Source organism: Aquarana catesbeiana, linkage group LG02, assembly GCF_042186555.1.
Source record: "Aquarana catesbeiana isolate 2022-GZ linkage group LG02, ASM4218655v1, whole genome shotgun sequence".
Lineage (NCBI taxonomy): Eukaryota > Metazoa > Chordata > Amphibia > Anura > Ranidae > Aquarana > Aquarana catesbeiana.
The window spans coordinates 270591145-270612566 of record NC_133325.1 but is presented as its reverse complement, the minus strand read 5'-3'; the positions used below and the strand labels follow the sequence as shown (position 1 = coordinate 270612566).

The 21422-nt window shown below is 43.5% G+C and overlaps 1 long non-coding RNA gene across 1 annotated transcript in view; it reads right to left on the bottom strand.

Moving 5' to 3' along the window:
• The window catches only part of LOC141129874 (uncharacterized), a 51898-nt gene extending 30775 nt beyond the window's left edge, over nt 1-21123 (bottom strand). The window contains exon 1 of the long non-coding RNA XR_012241891.1: nt 20837-21123. This is a non-coding gene — a long non-coding RNA (uncharacterized lncRNA). The remainder of the gene's footprint in view (nt 1-20836) is intronic.
• Between the last annotated feature and the right edge of the window lie 299 nt (nt 21124-21422).

Genomic DNA, 21422 nt, shown 5'->3' with positions numbered 1-21422 from the left:
TTGGGGGGGTTTTGAACTGTCCTGGCATTTTATGCACAACATTTAGAAGCTTATGTCACACATCACTCACTCTTCTAACCACTTGAAGACAAAGCCCTTTCTGACACTCATTGTTTACATGAAAAAGTTATTTTTTTTTGCAAAAAAATTACTTTGAACCCCCAAACATTATATATTTTTTTAAAGCAAATGCCCTACAGATTAAAATGGTGGGTGTTTCATTTTTTTTCACACAGTATTTGCTCAGCGATTTTTCAAACGCATTTTTTGGGGAAAAAACACACTTTTTTAAATTTTAATGCACTAAAACACACTATATTGCCCAAATGTTTGATGAAATAAAAAAGATGATCTTAGGCCGAGTACATGGATACCAAACATGACATGCTTTAAAATTGCGCACAAACGTGCAGTGGCAACAAAATAAATACATTTTTAAAAGCCTTTAAAAGCCTTTACAGGTTACCACTTTAGATTTACAGAGGAGGTCTACTGCAAAAATTACTGCCCTCGATCTGACCTTCGCGGCGATACCTCACATGCATGGTGCAATTGCTGTTTACGTTTGACGACAGACCGCCGCTTGCGTTCGCCTTAGCGCGAGAGCAGGGGGCGACAGGGGTGCTTTTTTTTTTTTTTTTTTTTTTTTTTTCTTTATTATTTTTTTGCTTTTTTATCTTATTTTTAAACTGTTCCTTTCATTTTTTTTTTTTAATCATTTTTATTGTTATCTCGGGGAATGTAAATATCCCCTATGATAGCAATAGGTAGTGACAGGTACTCTTTTTTGAAAAAATTGGGGTCTATTAGACCCTAGATCTCTCCTCTGCCCTCAAAGCATCTGACGACACCAAGATCGGTGTGATAAAATACTTCCCCATTTTCCCAATGGCGCTATTTACATCCGGCGAAATCTAAGTCATAAAATGCTCGTAGCTTCCGGTTTCTTAGGCCATAGAGATGTTTGGAGCCACTCTGGTCTCTGATCAGCTCTATGGTCAGCTGGCTGAATCACCGGCTGCATTCTCAGGTTTCCTGTTGAGACAGGAGAGCCAGAGAAAAACATGGAAGACGGTGGGGGGGGGGGCATTCCCTCCCACGGCTTGTAAAAGCAGTCTAGAGGCTAATTAGCCACTAGGATTGCTTTTACATGAAAGCCGACCGCTGGCTGAAAAGAATGATACCAAGATACCAAGTCGTGAATGGCGTACCTGAAGACAAAAAAATGGTTAACAATAAAGCACAGTAAACGGTAAAGTATAAAAAATTGCATACCTGAAAAGCAAACATGATAAAACATAATAACAATAAAACATTGCAGAATAGAATACAGTAAAAAAGAGCAGAACAATAGAGAGAGAATAGAGAGAGAGAGAACAATGAAACGACAACTATTTTTTTTTATTTTATATATTTTTTTTTTCTTTACACTTTTTTTGTAACTAACTTTTATAACGGTAACCGGTTCCAGGTTCGGGTCTCTCAAAATGCGATGGCATCTTGGGAGACCCTGTGAAAGTGTGCCTAGTCTGTGCAATGCTGTACCCTACGCTAATACTCAACTAGTGAATGGTAGCGTTCAAAACATTCACCAATGCAAAGACCAGGATTGTCAGGACAGGAGGGACAATAATAGCGGGTGTCACGCCTATATCCGCGCTTGCTGCAGACACAACATCTTTTTTGGGGGGGTTCGTTGGGTAGGGGTACTCGGGAGGACATAAAGAAAATGCCTCTCATGCAGCCGACTGCATTTGGTTGGGGATGTGAATGGGGGGAAGTACGGGCGCTGCAGAAGCGGCGAGTTCCCAATTAGGATTGGCGAATGCAGCAGGAAGGGCATTATGGGCACGACGGGCCTGTGTTTGTCTTCTTGGTGGCAGCGGGACACTACTTGTGCTTGCCACCTCACCAGCTTGAACTGCACTTATGGGACTCGCCACGTCACCAAGTGTTACTGCAGTGCTGGTTTGACTACGACCGGGGTGTACTACACCGCTGGCGCTTGCCAGTTCAATAAAAAGCTACCAAAAAACTGTTAGCGATCGCAGGGATCAGGCCTGACTCTGCGAACGCTGCAGTTATGCGTTAAGTGTTTTGTAAGTGACAGTGATCGATCGATACTGCACTTGGGTGGGCTGGGCCGGGCGGAGGGGCAAAATGCAGGTGCTAGCAGGTATCTGGGCTGATCCCGCTAACACTGCGTTTTTGGGAACCCTAAACTGCTGGGGACACCAGTATAGATCTGATCGGATCAGATATTGATCCGTTCAGATACTATACCACTAAGGGAGGCGTATGTTGCGTGCGTGGGTGTTAGCGGTACCTGCGCTAATCTGACGCTGCTTGGGGCTGGTGCTTGCCAGTTCACCAAAATACTACCAAAAAAACTGTTAGCGATCGCAGGGATCAGGCCTGACTCTGTGAACGCTGCAGTTATGCATTTAGTGTTTTGTAAGTGTCAGTGATCGATCAATACTGCACTTGGGTGGGCTGGGCTGGGCCGGGCGGAGGGGCAAAACGCAGGTGCTAGCAGGTATCTGGGCTGATCCCGCTAACACTGCGTTTTTGGGAACCCTAAACTGCTGGGGACGCTAGTATAGATCTGATCGGACCAGATATTGATCCGTTCAGATACTATACCACTAAGGGAGGTGTACGGTGCGTGCGTGGGTGTTAGCGCTACTGGCGCTAACCTGACGCTGCCTGGGGCTGGTGCTTGCCAGTTCACCAAAATGCTACCAAAAAAACTGTTAGCGATCGCAGGGATCAGGCCTGACTCTGCGAACGCTGCAGTTATGCGTTTAGTGTTTTGTAAGTGACAGTGATCGATCGATACTGCACTTAGGTGGGCTGGGCGGAGGGGCAAAACGCAGGTGCTAGCAGGTATCTGGGCTGATCCCGCTAACACTGCATTTTTGGGAACCCTAAACTGCTGGGGACGCTAGTATAGATCTGATCGGATCAGATATTGATGCGATCAGATACTATACCACTAAGGGAGGCGTATGCTGCGTGCGTGGGTGTTAGCGGTACTGGCGCTAATCTGACGCTGCCTGGGGCGACGCATATCACCGCCGGGCGATCAGGGGGCTAGTGCCCTGACACTATAACAAATAAACAAACTAACCAGCGTCACCCGTAACAGTTATACGGTGATCAGTGGTGAAAGGGTTAACTAGGGGGCCATCAAGGGGTTAAAACATTTATTCGGTAGTATATGGGGGTCCCTGTCGCTATAAAACGCTGATGGCGAACCTAAATATTTAGGTCCCTAACTAGCGTCACCAGCGACACTAATACAGCGATCAGAAAAATGATCGCTTAGCGACACTGGTGACAGGGGGTGATCAAAGGGTTAAAACTTTATTAGGGGGGGTTAGGGGGGTATCCTAGACCTACAGGGGGCTAATACTAACTGTCCCAACACTGTAACTGTCACAAACTGACACCAATGCAGTAATCAGAAAAATGCTGGTGTCAGTTTGTGACGGGGGGGGTGATTGGGGGGGGATCGGGGGGCGATCGGGGGGGGGGGGGATCGGGGTGTTTTGTGTGCCTGGCATGTTCTACTGGGTGTGTGTAGTGTTGTGCACTCACATACCTGTCTTCTCTCCTCGGGCCGGAACGGAAATTACCGAGCCGAGGAGAGATGACATCATTTCCTTTGCTGCTGTTTAGCATACAGCAGCAAAGGAATGATTCGATTGGCCGGCGGCGATCGCAAGGGGGGGGCCACGAACGGATGGCCTCCCCCTTACCTCCGATCGCCGCGGGACAAAAGACGACCGCCTCGGGCACCGGGGGGGGGTCCGATCGGACCCCCCACCCGCGGAAGGCAAATCACGTACATGTCCCTGCCACCTTGCCGACGTACATCGGCGTGAGGCGGTCGTCAAGTGGTTAACCAGTTCCCTTGGTTTACACCTTCCATCCGGATTGATTGGGAACCCCTGTACTACCGAATGGTGATGGTCGTCTTGGATGTAACCCCACATCGGGATCTCTTAAGCCAGATATCTTTGGGATCGTTGGATCCCTCAAGCCTGTAAGACACTCCACCGTACGGTGACTGTGTCCATCTTTTCCGGTAAGGTTATTCATTGCTACTGCTTGCTGTCTCCATTTGAAACCTAGAAGATCTACACGCAAAGTGTCTCCTTATACAGAATTGGTTCCAACCTTCACCCTATGCGGAGCTTTGACACCACTTTTATCTATGAACCTCCTTGCATTTATGAACTGATACACTATTTAATTTATTTATGGACTTTTCTATTTACCTATATGTTAGAAGTTCACCATTGATATACATAACCCAATAGATATAGGTTATGTTTCTAGCACTTTTTCACAGTCACATGTTGAAAACGTTATTGCACATTTCAGCGCTGCATGTGTCCTATTTATATTCATTTGTACACTGCTTACCACTTTGTTACATGCTGGCAGCTATCACTTGCACATCCTTGGAATAGCGCAATTATTAATTGGTTTATTAATTTCATGCATGTTTAGAAGAAAAGATTTTAAATTGAAGTGTATGTAAAGGCAATAATCTGTTATAAGAAATTAGACAACATTTTTGCGTTTTATGTCTCTACTATGTCTCCTCATTGTCACTAAAACAGAAAGTAAGGGCAAGTCCAACATTTTTGAGTTGCCATGAAAACAAGAGGCAAGGGGAAATCTTCCAATGAGAACAAATATTTTGGTGACAAATCTGGCTCTGGCTATTCCCCTAATTTTGTGAAAATTTCCTCCCACTTCCTGTTGGGTTCCTAATACAAGAAGTTAAGCTTTATCTAAAGGAAAAACTTTTTTTCTTTTTGTTTTGGATAGAGTAGTAGTAGATTAGAACATCTGTCAGTTTTTATTGCTGCCTGTACACCCTCTCTTATAGCTCCCAACTGTCCCTCATTTGGAGAGGCTGTGACGCTTTTGAAACCAAATCCCTCTGCCCCTCATGCAGTTGCCCCTCTTTTTGGTCTGTTGTGGATATCTCTATACAAAATCTACCATTTTACAACCAAATGTCAAGATAAAGGAAAAATTGAGGTAAAAAAAGCACTGGTTTAGTTTAGCCAATCATTTTCTGCATGTTAGGTCTTTGTGGTCGTGTATTCAGGGCTGTGAGAGGGACATGTCCTTTCCCATAGGTGTCCCTCTTTATCATTTCAGAAAGTTAGGAGGTATGGGACACAGATGGCATAAAACAACTGACCAATATTATAACCATCCATAACTCTAACCAAAATGATAAAAAAAAAATGTTTTTAGTTATACTTTAATGGAAATCTACTCAGCAGGATAAGGACAGCAAAAAATAATCTTAAAAAAATGTCTTCAACTTAAACCATGACCTAAATGACGTTCCCACAGATCCAGGCCTGTATTTATTTCATGCAACATGGGGTGAGCTTAGGAATTCCAGTTTTGCTGAAACAAATTGTTTATTATGATTTCAGTTTATATTATGTTCTATTAGGGCTTGTTCACACTGTGTGTGGTGACCTGCATTTTTTCCTGCACTGGATAAAAGCAGGTCACTTCTAACACACAGGAAACAATTGTTTTCTTTGTGCCCTACTTACAGCACAGCCCTAGTGTGATGTGTGTTGCACTATAATTCTGAAAAAATGTCTGTATTTTTCTGTGCTGTATTGGATGGCTCCACCTGGCATGAAACAGTGCAATACACCACAGTGTTGTACAGTAGGGCTGTCTTAATGCATGGGCAACCCTGGGCACTACCCAGGTGCCCCATGATAATCTTGCATTACACCATACTTGCCAGCGGTCCCGGATTTGCCGGGACAGTCACGCTTTTTACTAAGCTGTCCAGGGATGGCACGGGATATTATTTAAAGTACAGTAAAACCTTAGATTGCGAGCATAATTTGTTCCAGAAACATGCTTGTAATCCAAAGCACTTGTATATCATAAGAAATAATGGAAACTCAGATGATTCGTTCCACAACCATTTATTTATAAGTCCTTCAGTTTATAGTCCATATAAAAAGATTATAGCAATGTGATAGGTTGTGTAACCATAAAATGTCCATCCACAAATGGAAGCCTCCACAAGGCGATTAGAAGCAAAATCCAGCAGCAGCTACAGAGTATAAAAGAGAAGAGAGGCGCCTCTAAGTATAGCAAAATGGTTACATTTAATGAAGGTACATTTAGCAACTCACATGGTTGATGATTATAAGAGGCACATCTAAGTATGCAGTCATCCATGGTAAAGCTGTCCACATAGACCACCCTCCTCACCGTCGGCTCTCATCGCTGTCAATCTGCAATTGTGACCCGGGAAGACTACCCTGCAGTAGAGAGATTTGAAAGCGAGGCTTGAAGGGCTCGTGGAGCGCAGCGTGGAAGGGATGACGTCGATGGCGGTGAGGATGGTGGTCTATGTGGACAGCTTTTTCCCAGAAGTGCCTGTTTATAATCATTAACCATGTGGCTTGCTAAATGTTGTACCTTCATTAAATGTAACTATATTGCTACACTTAGTGGTGCCTCTGTTCTGTTTTATACTCAGTTGTAACATGATGCTACTTGTATATCAAGACATCGCTTGTATATCAAGTCAAATTTTTTTTTTTTAATTTTGCTTGTCTTGCAAAATGCTCTCAAACCAAGGTTTTACTGTACTAATAAATATATGTTTAATTCTTTCAACTATTTATACTTTAATTATTGAGCGTAGGTGCATAAATTGGGGCAGGGTGGTAGGGGCCCCAGTGCATTACTTTGCCCAGGGGCCCATGATGCTATTAAAACGGTCCTGTGTACAGTGGCATGAAGGACGTGTCAGTTACAGGGGTTTCAGTCAGAATATTATGTCTTTCCACCCAGTCATTTGAAGACATGCAAGATATGAAGTGAACAATCAAGTCTTCCGCATCTACAGTTCTGGCCCCCATATTATTTACTGAAAGTGTTAACATTAAAATTGCTATAAACCTGGTTGCTGTGCATTTAGAAAAATACAGGATCTCTATTCTTTAGTAAAAATACAGATAGCTGATGAAATCTAGAACATGTTCACCTTTCTGGTTTGCTGATATGAAACAGGAAGACAGTTCAGACAGATGGAAGGATAACATTAGAAAAACAATCCTGACATTTACAATGTGTGTATATATACAGTGGGGATGGAAAGTATTCAGACCCCCCCCCCCCCTTAAATTTTTCACTCTTTGTTATATTGCAGCCATGTGTTAAAATAATTTAAGTTTATTTTCTTCCTCATTAATGTACACACAGCACCCCATATTGACAGAAAAACACAGAATTGTTGACATTTTTGCAGATTTATTAAAAAAGAAAAACTGAAATATCACATGGTCCTAAGTATTCAGACCCTTTGCTGTGACACTCATATATTTAACTCAGGTGCTGTCCATTTCTTCTGATCATCCTTGAGATGGTTCTACACCTTCATTTGAGTCCAGCTGTGTTTGATTATACTGATTGGAATTGATTAGGAAAGCCACACACCTCTCTATATAAGACCTTACAGCTCACAGTGCATGTCAGAGCAAATGAGAATCATGAGGTCAAAGGAACTGCCTGAAGAGCTCAGAGACAGAATTGTGGCAAGGCACAGATCTAGGCAAGGTTACAAAAAAAAATTCTGCTGCACTTAAGGGTCCTAAGAGCACAGTGCCCTCCATAATCCTTAAATGGAAGACGTTTGGGACAACCAGAACCCTTCCTAGAGCTGGCCGTCCGGCCAAACTGAGCTATCGGGGGAGAAGAGCCTTGGTGAGACAGGTAAAGAAAAACCCAAAGATCACTGTGCCTGAGCTCCAGAGATGCAGTCGGGAGATGGGAGAGAGTTGTAGAAAGTCAACCATCACTGCAGCCCTCCACCAGTTGGGGCTTTATGGCAGAGTGGTCCAACAGAAGCCTCTCCTCAGTGCAAGACACATGAAAGCCCGCATGGAGTTTGCTAAAAAACAGCTGAAAGACTCCAAGATGGTGAGAAATAAGATTCTTTGGTCTGATGAGACCAAGATAGAACTTTCTGGCCTTAATTCTAAGCGGTATGTGTTGAGAAAACCAGGCACTGCTCATCACCTGTCCAATACAGTCCCAACAGTGAAGCATGGTGGTGGCTGCATCATGCTGTGGTGGTGTTTTTCAGCCGCAGGGACAGGACGACTGGTTGCAATCGAGGGAAAGATGAATGCGGCCAAGTACAGGGAAATCCTGGACAAAAACCTTCTCCAGAGTGCTCAGGACCTCAGACTGGGCCGAAGGTTTACCTTTCAATAAGACAATGACCCCTTAATGAAGGAGTGGCTTCACAACAACTCCGTGACTGTTCTTGAATGACCCAGCCAGAGCCCTGACTTAAACACAATTGAGCATCTCTGGAGGGACCTAAAAATGGCTGTCCACCAATGTTTACCATCCAACCTGACAGAACTGGAGAGGATCTGCAAGGAGGAATGGCAGAGGATCCCCAAATCTAGGTGTGAAAAACTTGTTGCATCTTTCCCAAAAAGACTCGTGGCTGTAATAGATCAAAAGGGTGATTCTACTAAATACTGAGCAAAGGGTCTGAATACTTAGGACCATGTGATATTTCAGTTTTTCTTTTTTAATAAAACTGCAAAAATATCAACAATTCTATGTTTTTCTGTCAATATGGGGTGCTGTATTTACATTAATGAGGAAAAAAAATTAACTTAAATGATTTTAGCAAATGGCTGCAATATAACAAAGAGTGAAAAATTTAAGGGGGTCTGAATACTTTCTGTCCCCACTATATATATATATATATATATATATATATATATATATATATATATACACACATATACACACGCACACACACACAATATCTCACAGAAGTGAGTACACCCCTCACATTTTTGTAAATATTTTATTACATCTTTTCATGTGACAACACTGAAGAAATTATACTTTTTAATAACTCAACATACAGCCATTAATGTCTAAACCGCTGGCAACAAAAGTGAGTACACCCTAAGTTAACAAAAAAGGCCAAAATTGGGCCCAAAGTGTCAATATTTTGTGTGGCCACCATTATTTTCCAGCACTGCCTTAACCCTCTTGGGCATGGAGTTCACCAGAGCTTCACAGGTTTCCATTGGAGTCCTCTTCCACTCCTCCATGATGACATTACTGAGCTGGTGGATGTTAGAGACCTTGCACTCCTCCACCTTCTATTTGTGGATGCCCCACAGATGCTCAATAGGGTTTAGGTCTGGAGACATGCTTGGCCAGTCCATCACCTTTACCCTCAGCTTCTTAAGCAAGGCAGTGGTCATCTTGGAGGTGTGTTTGGGGTCGTTATCATGTTGGAATACTGCCCTGTGGCCCAGTCTCCGAAGGGAGGGGATCATGCTCTGCTTCAATATGTCACATTACATGTTGGTTCCCTCAATGAACTGTAGCTCCCCAGTGCCTGCAGCACTCATGCAGCCCCAGACCATGACACTCCCACCACCATGCTTGACTGTAGGCAAGACACACTTGTCTTTGTACTCCTCACCTGGTTGCCGCCACACAAGCTTGACATCATCTGAACCAAATAAGTTTATCTTGGTCTCATCAGACCACAGGACATGGTTCCAGTAATCCATGTCCTTAGTCTGCTTGTCTTCAGCAAAATGTTTGCAGGCTCTTGTGCATCATCTTTAGAAGAGGCTTCCTTCTGGGACGACAGCGATGCAGACCAGTTTGATGCAGTGTGCGGCGTATGGTCTGAGCACTGACAGGCTGACCCCCCACCCGTTCAACCTCTGCAGCAATGCTGGCAGCACTCATTCATCTATGGCGAGGCTTGTTCTGAGTGGAACCTGTCCTGTTAAACCGCTGTATGGTCTTGTCCACCGAGCTGCAGCTCAGTTTCAGGGTCCTGGCACTCTTCTTACAGCCTAGGGCATCTTTATGTAGAGCAACAATTATTTTTTTTAGATCCTCAGAGAGTTCTTTGCCATGAGGTGCCATGTTGAACTTCCAGTGACCAGGATGAGAGAGTGAGAGCGATAACACCAAATTTAGCACACCTGCTCTCCATTCACACCTGAGACCTTGTAACACTAACGAGTCACATGACACCAGGGAGGGAAAATGGCAAATTGGGTACAATTTGGACCTATCCATTAGGGGTGTACACACTTTTGTTGCCAGCAGTTTAATAATGAATGGCTGTGTGTTGAGTTATTTTGAGGGGACAGTAAATTTACACTGGTATACAAGCTGTGTTGTTACATGAAAAGATATAATAAAATATTTACAAAAATGTGAGGGGTGTACTCACTTTTGTGAGATACTGTATGTTTAGCACAGTGTGGTAGAGAATAAGAAGAGGATTGCTAAGGACTTCACATTATTTTGGACTTTATAGCACTAGTTTTGTTTTCTTTTTTTTCTGTGCTATAACACACAGTGACACAAAGAACTTTTCACACTGTTATTAGGTGTCGCCACTTTTATGGTTTTATACACTGATGTATATCTATGCATTTTTACTTAAGTGGTGGCGTCACTATTATTTACAGATATTTCATGTTAAAGTAGTTGGTTCACATTTTATAATGGGCGGCACTAATTGTTATACAGGTAAACACATATACATGAGAGTGTGGTAGGTGTGGGCGATCCTCTTATTATTATTATTATTATTATTTATATTTTTCTGGCATAGCAGAAGAATGTTATTATCATTTTAAGATTTTGAGCGACTTTGACAAGAGTCAAAATTGTAATGGCTAGAAGATTGGGTCAGGGGAACTCCAAAACTGCAGGTCTTGTGGAATAGGTTGTAAAAGAGCTGCATTCAAACACAAACATACAGTAATTGTGATATACAGTGGATATAAAAAGTCTACACACCCCTGTTTAAATGTCAGGTTTCTGTGATGTAAAAAAATGAGACAAAGATAAATAATTTCAGAACTTTTTCCACCTTTAATGTGACCTATAAACTGTATAACTTAAAAACAAACTGAAATCTTTTAGGTGGAGGGAATAAAAAAAAAAATAAAATAATATGGTTGCATAAGTGTGCACACTAATACTGTAGCTCCCCAGTGCCTGCAGCACTCATGCAGCCCCAGACCATGACACTCCCACCACCATGCTTGACTGTAGGCAAGACACACTTGTCTTTGTACTCCTCACCTGGTTGCCGCCACACAAGCTTGATATCATCTGAACCAAATACGTTTATCTTGGTCTCATCAGACCACAGGACATGGTTCCAGTAATCCATGTCCTTAGTCTGCTTGTCTTCAGCAAAATGTTTGCAGGCTCTTGTGCATCATCTTTAGAAGAGGCTTCCTTCTGGGAAGACAGCGATGCAGACCAGTTTGATGCAGTGTGCGGCGTATGGTCTGAGCACTGACAAGCTGACCCCCCTGGGTGGGGGGGTCAGCTTTGTTGAAGCACCTTTTGATTTTATTACAACACTCAGTCTTTTTGTAACAATAATCCAGAATGCAACTGCAGCACAAGCGTTTTCCCCGCACCAGGTTGTATCCAAACCAGGTATAAACTGAATGTTGCTCTCCAGAGTTGAAAAGCCCCAGGTGCTGGCTAATGCTAATCCATGTTGTGAGGGAAGAAAGACGTCCGGACAGCCGCACACCAGGAGAATATAATCCAACGAAATTTCTTTATTGTAAAATCAGGAACAAATCATGTACAAAGCACCATGGATAGAATGTACAGATAATCAGCTAACGCATTTCACGCTCTGCAGTGCGCTTACTCATAGCTACTTCAGAGACAACCTGCACAGATGTCTCTGAAATCGCCCCTGAAGTCAGACTGACATGCGGGAATGAAATCATGTGAGAGCGCTTACTCATAGCTATGAGTAAGCGCTCCACAGAGCGTGAAACGTGTTAGCTGATTATCTGTACATTCTATCCATGGTGCTTTGTACATGATTTGTTCCTGATTTTACAAAAAAAAAAATTTCGTTGGATTATATTCTCCTGGTGTGCGGCTGTCCGGACTTCTTTCTTCCCTCACAACTCAGTCTTTTTGGGTATGAGTCTATCAGCATGGCACATCTTGACTTGACAATGTTCTTTGCAAAAACACTCCATATCTGTCAGATTGTGAGGGCATCTCCTGTGCACAGCCCTCTTTAGATCACCCCACAGATTTTTAATGGGATTCAGGTCTGGGCCATTCCAAAACTTTAATCTTCTTCTGGTGAACCCATTCCCTTGTCGATTTGGATGTATGCTTTGGGTCGTTGTCATGCTGAAAGATGAAGTTCCTCTTCGTGTTTAGCTTTCTAGCAGAAGCCTGAAGGTTTTGTGCTAATATTGACTGGTATTTGGAACTGTTCATAATTCCTTCTACCTTGACTAAGGCCCCTGTTCCAGCTGAATAAAAACTGCCACAAAGCATGATGCTGCCACCACCATGCTTCACTGTGGGTATGGTGTTCTTTTGGTGATGTGCAGTGTTGTTTTTGCACCAAACATATCTTTTGGAATTATGGCCAAAAAGTTCAACCTTGGTTTCATCAGACCATAACACATTTTCCCACATGCTTTTGGGAGACTGCAGATGTGTTTTTTCAATATTTAGCAGGGTTTGGATGATTTCTTCGTAAGAAAAGGCTTCTGTCTTGCCACTCTATCCCATAGCCCAGACATATGAAGAATAAGAGAGATTGTTGTCACATGTACCACACAGCCAGTACTTGCCAGATCCTGCAGCACCTTTAATGTTGCTGTAGGCCTCTTGCCAGTCTCCCTGACCAGTTTTCTTCTCGTCCTTTCATCAATTTTGAAGGGACGTCCAGTTCTTGTCCAGTCAATGCTGTGCCATATTTTCTCCACTTGATAATGACTGTCGTCACTGTGTTCCATGGTATATCTAATGCCATGGAAATTATTTTATACCCTTCTTCTGACTGATACCTTTTAACAATGAGATCCCTTTGATGCTTTGGAAGCTCTCTGAGGAACCATGGCTTTTGCTGTAGTATGCCGTTAAGAAAATGTTAGGAAAGACCTACTAGAACAGCTGAACTTTATTTGGGGTTAATCACTTAAGGCACTTTAAATGATGGCAGGCAGGGGTGGGTTGGGCCGGGGGGCAGAGTGGCAATTTCCCCCCGGGCCACTCTGATTCCCTGTAAAAGGGCCTCTGTGCTGCCAGCTCAGAACAGTGCATGTGCAGTTTCCGGAGCTGGCCGCGTGATACTGCTCGAGCAGCTGTGGCGGGAGGCGGGGTTAACAGGGCTGGATTAACGGCCAAATTACAGGGAGAGATCCCTCCGTCCCTTGCTGCAAGCCGGTGATATGTCCTGTCACAGGGCTGAGAGTGTGTGGAACGTCTTACAGAGCACAGCCTTCCCCCGACTTCTAAACTAATGGGAGGACGGATCCGCTGTGCCCCCCCCACACTCGATGCAGCCTGTGCCCATGTGCTGTGAAGGGGATGTGCGGGCGGGAAACTTTAAAGTCAGCAGTCACAAATCACAATATCACAACATGAAGATGCTGACTGAGCCAGTGGACCTCCTACTGGGACTGTGCAAGTAAGTAAGCTGTGACTTGTCTCTCCCAAGGTCCTCTCCCTCATCCTTATCATTTAACCACTTGCCTGCCAGGCACTTTCACCCCTTTCCTGCCCAGGATAATTTTCAGCTTTCAGTGCTCTCACACTTCGCCCTGGTTCACATTGGAGCGATTTGGCATGCAATTTGACATGTCAAATCGCATGCCAAATCGGCGACAATGGCACCGTCCGAATTGGTGTGACGCCGGATTTGCGGTGCTGCACCGTTTCACAAAAGTAGTTTCTGTACTGGTTCACATTGGAGCGATTTGGCATGCAATTTGACATGTCAAATCGCATGCCAAATCGGCGACAATGGCACCGTCCGAATTGGTGTGACGCCGGATTTGCGGTGCTGCACCGTTTCACAAAAGTAGTTTCTGTACTGGTTCACATTGGAGCGATTTGGCATGCAATTTGACATGTCAAATCGCATGCCAAATCGGCGACAATGGCACCGTCCGAATTGGTGTGACGCCGGATTTGCGGTGCTGCACCGTTTCACAAAAGTAGTTTCTGTACTGGTTCACATTGGAGCGATTTGGCATGCAATTTGACATGTCAAATCGCATGCCAAATCGGCGACAATGGCACCGTCCGAATTGGTGTGACGCCGGATTTGCGGTGCTGCACCGTTTCACAAAAGTAGTTTCTGTACTACTTTTGGCGACTTTGGGGTGCGATTTCCATAGACATCTGTGCAGGAACCTGCACAGATGTCTCTGAAATCGCCCCTGAAGTCAGACTGACATGCGGGAATGAAATCATGTGAGTTCAGCTGAACTCGGACAATTTCATTCCCGCTATCAGTGTGAACCTAGGCTCTGAATGACAATTACGCGGTCATGCAACACTGTACCCATATTACATTGTTGTCTTTTTTTTCACACAAATGGAGTTTTCATTTTGGTGGTATTTAATCACCACTGGGTTTTTATTTTTTGCTAAAAAATGAAAAAAGACCGAACATTTTGAAAAAAAAAAAGGTTTCATTTGTAAATAAGTAATTTTTCTCCTTCACTGAAGGGCACTGATAGGCGGCACTGATGGGCACTAATACGTAGCACTAATAGGTGGCACTGGGCAGCACTGATAGGTGGCATTGATGGGCGACACTGAAAGGCAGCACTGATAGGTGACACTTCTGGGTGGCACTGATAGGGGCACTACTAGGTGGCACTGATAGGGGTTGGCACTGATGGGCGGTACTGTTGGGCACTAATGATGGGCATTGATGGGTGGCAATGATGGGCAGCACCGATGGGCACTGATTGGTGTCATCGATGGTCACTGATTGGTGTCACTGATGGGCACAGACTGGCATCACTTGCTGGGCACTGCTAGGGCTGCACTGTAATCAATGCCCTGATTATCTGTGCAGTCTCCCCTCTTCTCACCTCACACGCTGCTCTCCTCTTCTCACCTCACACGCTGTCATTTACATGTGATTGGCTGTTATTGGACACAGCTGATCACATGGGTAAAGAGCTGCGTCATCGGCTCTTTACCAAGATCGGGGTCATGCCGTGTCATATTTGTCTTGCTTCATAACATCAATAGCACAGTCTGTAGTGCAAATCTGCAAAATGCAAAAAGAACTAAGAATGCATAGGTGTGAATCCAGCCTAAGAGGGTATGCACACTTATGCAACCACATTATTTTAGTTTTTTCATTTTTACTTCTCCCCCCTAAAAGATTTCAGTTTGTTTTTCAACTGAGTTGCACAGTTTATAGGTCACATTAAAGGTGAAAAAAGTTCTGATTGATCTTTGTCTCATTTTTTTACATCACAGAAATATGACATTTTAACAGGAGTGTGTAGACTATTTATATCCACTGTATATATATATGCAATTAGTTAAAATAGTTCAATATAAAGCTTTTTAAAAAAGTGTCCTTCCAGTGAAATAAACATCCAACACCACGATTAAAGTGCAATCTCCACCGCAAAAAAATGCACGCTTACCAGCTTGAGTGGACCTCCAATCACGCGAGGTCTCAATTACTTGTGGCTATTGCCCAGCCAAGGCCTTTATCCGATAAGAGGGAAATCCAAAAGGTAACTCCCACCTAACATAGCTTTCATATAGCGAAAGTGCAGACAGCACTCATAATAGTAACTCATCCAGGGCACTCCATGGGCTCATAAACACGCAATCCACTCTCAAACCAATAGGCTCATGGACATTCACCAGAAAGAGATAAGGTTCGCCATTGTGTAAAACCAACAACTTTATTTAAATTCATAAAAAGGTCGCACTTGCATCAAGATTGCTTGTAAAAGCAGCCTGTATATGATCCCGGGAGGACAGGCGTTTTTGTTATAGCCAGCCAGCTTGTTCTATTTCATGCTTTTTACAAGCAATCTTGATGTAAATGTGACCTTTTTATGAAGGTTGGCCGGTGTAGGCTGATCCAATAGAAGAGCTACTGTAGCTATAATTGTTGAAAAAGGTTCCAATAGAAAGGTGTTAGAACACACAGTGCATTGTAGTTTAATGTGTATGGGGTTGCATAGCCGCAGACCAGTTAGGGGGCCTTTGCTGACCCCTGTTCACACCAAAAAGTGCCTACAATGGGCACATGAGCATCAGTATTGGATCACAGAGCAATGGTAGAAGATTGCCTGATCTGATGAATTCAAAAATGATTTGAGCTGGTGAATTGGCCTCCAAATTCTCTAGATCTCAATCCAATCAAGCATTTGTAGGATGTACTGGAAAAACAAGGCCAATCCATGGAGGCCCCACCTTGCAACCTACAGGACTTAAAGGATCTGCTACTGACAGTTCGGTGCCAGATACCACAGCATACCTTCAGATGTCTAGTGGCATCCATGGCTTGACGGTTATGGTGGATGCTCATAATGTTATGTCTAATTCATGTTTTTTTCATGTTAAAGGGTTAGTTTGACTTTTAACTAAGAATTAAACGGCAAATTAACTCACTACACCCTCCACACCTCCTAGTCCCCACTGCACTGGTCTTCTTTCTTGATTATCTTCAGCTGCCCATGCCAGCTGGTGTAGCAGTCTGGACATCTTTGAAAAGCAGTACACAACATGGAGGATTACAACAGGCATTGGTCAGCACTGGCACGTGACTTCACTGACCAGTGAGAATCTCTTTGAACCATCCTAGAAGAAAGAAGAGTGCAGACAAGCACAGGCCAGAAGTATTGTGGGGACTGGGGGTGTGGGGAGGGCAGGCATGTACTGGCCATCGGGACTTCCCCGGTGGGCCAATGGCTCAGTGGGCCGGTTTCAGCGTCAGCCTGATCCATAGGGCACACTGCTGCCTAGCCTAGCCGGGAGGGTGCAGGCCAGCCTGAATGGATCTGTTTGCTAGGCTGGGTGGCCAGCACGGCTCCGCTGGAGTAGTGCTGAGTGACTGATGGCCTGGAGTGTCAATCACTGTGTGTGTGCCTATGCATAATGTGCTGCTGTTCAGGGTGCCGACCCCACGATCCGTCCAGGCAACGCCGTATGTGTGCACCATTCGGATTGGTGGTGAGTTGCCGCCGCCCGCCAGACCACGCAAATCGCTGTGGCCTCACTGGCACTGTGTGCCCAGGACAGGTGCCATGCCAGCCAATGAGGTGCTGAGCATATGCGTGGCGCTCCGCCCACTTCAACATGATGTCATCCCCTCCTCCAGGCTCCAGGCCCACTCACAATAGATCTGAGGAGCCCGCGCAGTCCCTGGCTGTCTGAATACTTATCTTTCCAGCCCTTAAGAGTGTTGATTATTGAAGAGTCCAAAAAAGGCTGCAGCATTTAAAAAGGAGAGAAAAAGTAAGCACGGGGCTCTGGAGAAGCGCACAACCTTTAGTTTTGAAGGGAACTGTTCTGGCCAAATTATAGGGTGGGTGACGGACAACAGGAGTTCCTAAAAGCAAGCCAGGATGGCAAATCCCATATTTCATTCCCAACAGGCTACCTTTAAAGATGTCCTAGTAGTTATTACCACCCCACCCCCTGTTATCTTATTCCCCACTGTCAGCTTCCTAAAACCCCACCCCCTGTTATCTTCTTCCTCATCTTCATCCTCACTGTCAGCTTCCTAACATCCCACCTCCTTACATTTAGTGGTGCATGTCACATATGATGGATGCAGGGACAATTTTTTTTCTTACAGTGACAACACGGACAGAAGGACAGTTGTCCTTCCAGTGAAACCATCAATACAGGGACTTTTTTCTTTCAGTGACACCACAGATACCCAAGTCCCTGCTCACCCATAGTGCAGGGAGCTGTGCTTTTTTACTTGCAGTGGAATGTTTTTACTATGTGCAATTGCATATAGTTTATATACTGTTTTTGTGCGTGTTTGCAAAATTAAAGTGGGCCAGACTGGAAGAAGTCCAGGGCAAAATTTTTGTCCCAGTTCAGCCCTGGGGGAGGGTGTTGTGAGCTAGTTCTTTTTTTTTTTTCCATGTTTTGTGAAAAGGTGAACTAACCCCTTAGGTGCATTCCATGACCTGAGAATGTCTTCATCTGCTTTTTCCCCAGAAGGACAGTGTAATCTTTGTTTAGGCATCTTTATAAGGTCAAAAGATGCAGAGCTAAAATAGCATGTGAAATCAAAAAAACTTGAATTGAAAACAAGGTGAGACCAGAGAAAACTAAGGCCAAGTCTCATTAAGATACCAGCATAGATCAATGGTAAATTATCATTTGAACAATATTAGACAAGTAAAATATATGATGTGAAAAATATTTAACAAGTGAAATATATAAAGATATAAAGTCCCATTAAATTTCCAGTCCGTAAATTAGTAAGGAAATGACACCCATCCGTGAAAATGCAGGAAAAGAAAATTTTTAAGGAATGTCCTCCGTGTGAATTCACACCCAAGGTGAGTAAAGTAGTCTGCTTACCAGATGGCGATGACTGCTATTAAAGCAGTCTCACCCAGCGCAGGGAAATCGGTCTCCCCAAAACCAAGGCACAGTACCGTAACAGCAACTATAAGCAGATAATTCTCGGAAACAGAAAACGAGAAACTGTTGGAGAAGCTGGAAATCACTGTGATTTTATATCTTTATATATTTCACTTGTTAAATATTTTTTCACATCATATATTTTACTTGTCTAATATTGTTCACATGATTATTTTTCACATGCTAATTTACCATTGATCTATGCTGGTATCTTAATGAGACTCGGCCTTAGTTTTCTCTGGTCTCACCTTGTTTTCAATTCAAGTTTTTTTTATTTCACATGCTATTTTAGCGCTGCATCTTTTGCGTTTTTATTCATTGTTATTTGAGTTTGGTACTAGACTTTTAGGTGCTGGCAGCTTTTTTTTTTTTTTGATTCAATCACTATTTTGTATCACATATTAATCTTCTAGCACAGCTCCAGCCTTCGGGTTTTTCCTTAATCTTTATAAGGTCAGCATGTACTTGTTGCACTGATATGATGGCTCAGGGATAAAACAGCCATGTAAGTCCTGGTGCCTTGCCATTTTTTGCTCTGTTCTCAGATGTCTGACTTGGATCATGTCACTGATGTAGCCTATTACATAAATGTCATTGTTTTTAATCTGATTTTATTTTTAACTTTTTGCAAATAGAGAACAAATTATTTAGAACAATGCAACCAATATTATAGGTACATAAGACTAAAAAACAGACTATGAAACATTTAAAAAGTGATATAGTGTGGCCAGTCCATCTACTCACAAGAAAGCTATGTGACATCCAGCACTAGAATTACCACTGAGAAACCAGACAGTACATTATATTACCAGTAAGGACTATTTCAGGACTAGGGAGAACCAGATGGTGAGAGTATCACAAGCCATTTGTTAATAGTTTACAACACACTTATGCATACCGCCCATTTTTGTAACTTACAGTAAAGTGCAACTTCACTCTCCCAATCAACATTGATTATTTTTTTTTTCCTTATAAAGTCTGTTTATTGAACAAATATTATTTTATAATAATATATAATATATTATATTATTTTTATTCCTCATGCTGCTAGCATTAATATAAGAAAGTATATTATATTTTATTTATATATTTATTGTTTTCACATTTCATCAGTTACTTCCTGGTTTCTTGCCTAGGCAAATAATGTCATACATCCCAGGAGTCTTCAGGAGGGTTAACAACTGGGTTACTTTTAAAGTAACCCAGGAGTCTTCAGTAGGGGAGCAGGGATTTTCTCAGCTAAGCACACTCAAGCATGCATGCCTCAGCTAAAGGCAGATGGATTCCAGGGGTTAAATGCTACATAAATCAATTGCTCTCACTCAAGATGGCCACAGCCAGAAATGCTTGGAATTGTTTTACAGTAGTAAGTAATTTCCCAGCAAAATAAAGCATATGGATGGATGTGGGAGCTTGCTTTGAATATTAAAATGAATTAAATAGTGTTGTTGGTTGTATGCGGCATAAACTGCGCACAATTCTCAGGAGATACGTATTTTGCATACAGCGACATTTGAAAGACAATAATATATACATTATGAAACTGAAGCGTGAATGGACAGTAAACCGGATCACTCATAAATAGTTCCTGCTACAATAGCAAAATAGCTGTCTTGTGTAAAGTGTTGCCTGCTAACTCCAGCAACATATTTGAATAATGACTTATGAAAGAAAACAGCTTAATTGGTCCTTTTCTATGATAATTTACACATGTAATTATAAGCAAGATGAGGTAAGTGAAAGGATAAGGGAAGCTAGGTGCATGTACTCTCATTTGAAGATGCTAAACCCAGAAAAAGACCAGGCAAAGGTGTCATTCGTGACAAGGGAGATTGAGGACTTCAGATAGCTGAAAGGTAGGAAAGTGCATTGAACTTTAGTTCAGCTTTAGGTTGGGTTCACACTATTGCGAATTGGATGTGGGTTTCCCAGCATCCAATTTACATGTCAGGAGATCCTGACCGGCTCTCTATGGAGTCGTTTCACACATTTCCAGAGCGGCTCTGGTGTGAATTGCACAGGAGCCCTGTGCGTCTTTTGGTCCATTTCAGGTCCAAATTCAGCCAAAAGTTTGGGCTGAAATCAGACCCTGAAATGGTGAATGGAGAAGCACCGGACCCCTGCTGTGAGCCGCTGTGTTCTCCAGTGTGAACCCAGCCTTAAGTTAAAGTATAAATTAACCCTTTTGTCCCAGGGAAAATAAAGATATAGCACATTCATTTTTCTGGGAGTTGTATTGCACTCAACACATCGCGAGTCTGACATGCTCTTAACCAAGTGTGAACAATGGAAATACTACACCCCCCTCAGTCCCACTGACCTGCAGTGCAGCGATCGCCCATTCTGTGCTCCGGTATAACCACCTCACGGCTCCGGTGTCTTGTCAAATACAGTCCCCTATCATATAGTGTCCTCCCTGTACTGCACAGGCGCAGTACGGAGGACAAACGAGACGCCGAAAGTCTCCGAAGTTTAACAGCTGATCATCAGCTGTACACGGCGCCTGCGCTGTTATTCTCACCCTATGTCCAGGTTCATTCCCTACTATCCAAGTGGACATAGAGTGAGAATAAATAGTTGCCGAGCGCAGCGAGGCCGTGCCCGAAGCGTGGCGAGCGAAGCGTGGCGAGCGAAGCGTGGCGAGCGAAGCGAGCCCGCGAGGGGCCCTCTTACAAAGCCATCGCTAAGAACTGCCGAAGCGCCGTGTACAGCTGATGGTCAGCTGATCAACTTCGGACATTTTCGGCATCTCCTTCTGCTCCGTACTGCGCAAGCGCTGCGCCTGCGCAGTACGGAGCGGACACTATCCGATAGGAGGACACTATATGGCAGAACACCGGCCTTTAGAAATCCCCTCAGCTTTCTCTCTTCTTCTCTCCCGATGAGAGGACGAGCTACGCAGGTTC